General features: G+C 43.7%; 1 protein-coding gene across 2 annotated transcripts in view; it reads right to left on the bottom strand.

Moving 5' to 3' along the window:
- Positions 1-1,491, bottom strand: part of MYO3B (myosin IIIB) — a 152,803-nt gene that overhangs the window by 33,639 nt on the left and 117,673 nt on the right. The window lies entirely within an intron of this gene.

The raw sequence follows: 1,491 nt of genomic DNA, 5'->3' as shown, positions 1-1,491 counted from the left end.
CTGGTAACTTACTTCTGACTCTTACAAGTTGCATGATCTTCCGAAAGGTTGTTACTGATAGGACAATTCCTGTCCCAGGATATAACTGTTGGCAACCAACCCTGTTACCAAATGCTGGGTCTAGGTCCTACTTCTTCTACATGTGCAGTAGAGCCCCATAGATGTCTGCTGTTGGGAGGCATAAGTCTCCTGGCCCCATACATGCCTATAAGCCTTTATTGTAAATGAGAATGCAACATAAAGCAAGAGTTATTCTAGCCACATAAAACCATTGCAGCAATGAGCCACTGAACTTGGTGCCAAAACCCTGTGCATATATAGTTGTATATGGTGAAAGCATATTGGATTACGCGATGAATTTTTTGGCCAATTTCTGGGTTCGGAACTTTTTCGGCCGCAGGACCCACTGTGGCGCCATTCCTTTGACTGTTCCTTGGTTTCAGGATCATAGATGTGGAGCCAGGTTTCATCATCAGTCACTCACCTAGCCAAAAAGTCCTGTGAAGCTTCAAAATGGGCCAAAACGGGTTTGGATGCTTCAACTCGTTGCTTCTTCTGATCACTGTTCAAACATTTTGGCACCCACTTTGCTGAAAGCTTGCGCATGTCTAGGATAGTGGTGATAACAAACCCAACACGCTCCCGTGAGATGTCAAGTTTCTGGGCTATCTTTTTTGTGGATATTCGCCAGTCCTCAATAAATACCTTATGGACGCAGGTGGCCTGGTCAGTTGAAGTTGGGGGATGCCCACTGCGGGGCTCATCTTCAACGGTGAAATGCCCAGTCTCGAAACAAGATATCCAGGTTTTGACAGTGCTGTAGGAAGGACACTTCTCCCCAGTGTTTGTGACATCTCAGTGTGAATGACTTTCCCAGTTTTGCTGACTTTCCCTGGAGAAACAAAAACTTCATGACGGCCCGTAACTCCAACGACGTGAAACTTGCGCCTCTGCCCTCACAGCTTCTCGCTAAAAGAAAAAACAGTTTTAAGTTTGCAAAGACATGATATTTGCACAGTTACATACTAAGATATTAGGCTGTCATATGCCCCCACACTCATTTTTCTATTTCATCTGGAAAGGGGAAAAGCCAGGAACGTCTCAGCACCCCCTCATAAACCTGGGCTGCATAGAACCCTAGGTTTCCTCCAGAGGTTGCAAGGGGTTCCCTGAGCAATTTGTGACTCTTAGGTCTTTTTAATGGACACCAATGATCTTTTTTCGGCTATTTGTATGTGTGACATTCTTCACACTGGCCATCAATGTATGAGGCATTTATCCCTTTGTCCATCACACTAATGTACTGTATGTTGTGGATATAGTAATTTTAGAAGGTGTTCCCTGGGACTTGAAAGTTATTTCAAACAATTCCATAGTTACATAGTAGGTTAGGTTGAAAAAAGACATAAGTCCATCAAGTTTAACCACTAGGGAAATAAACATATCCCAGATATAAAACCCTATAAGATATAGTTGGTCCAGGGGAAGGCA

Source organism: Pyxicephalus adspersus, chromosome 7, assembly GCF_032062135.1.
Source record: "Pyxicephalus adspersus chromosome 7, UCB_Pads_2.0, whole genome shotgun sequence".
NCBI lineage: Eukaryota > Metazoa > Chordata > Amphibia > Anura > Pyxicephalidae > Pyxicephalus > Pyxicephalus adspersus.
Note: the sequence above shows the minus strand (reverse complement) of the source record. Positions and strands in the feature narration are given on the sequence as shown.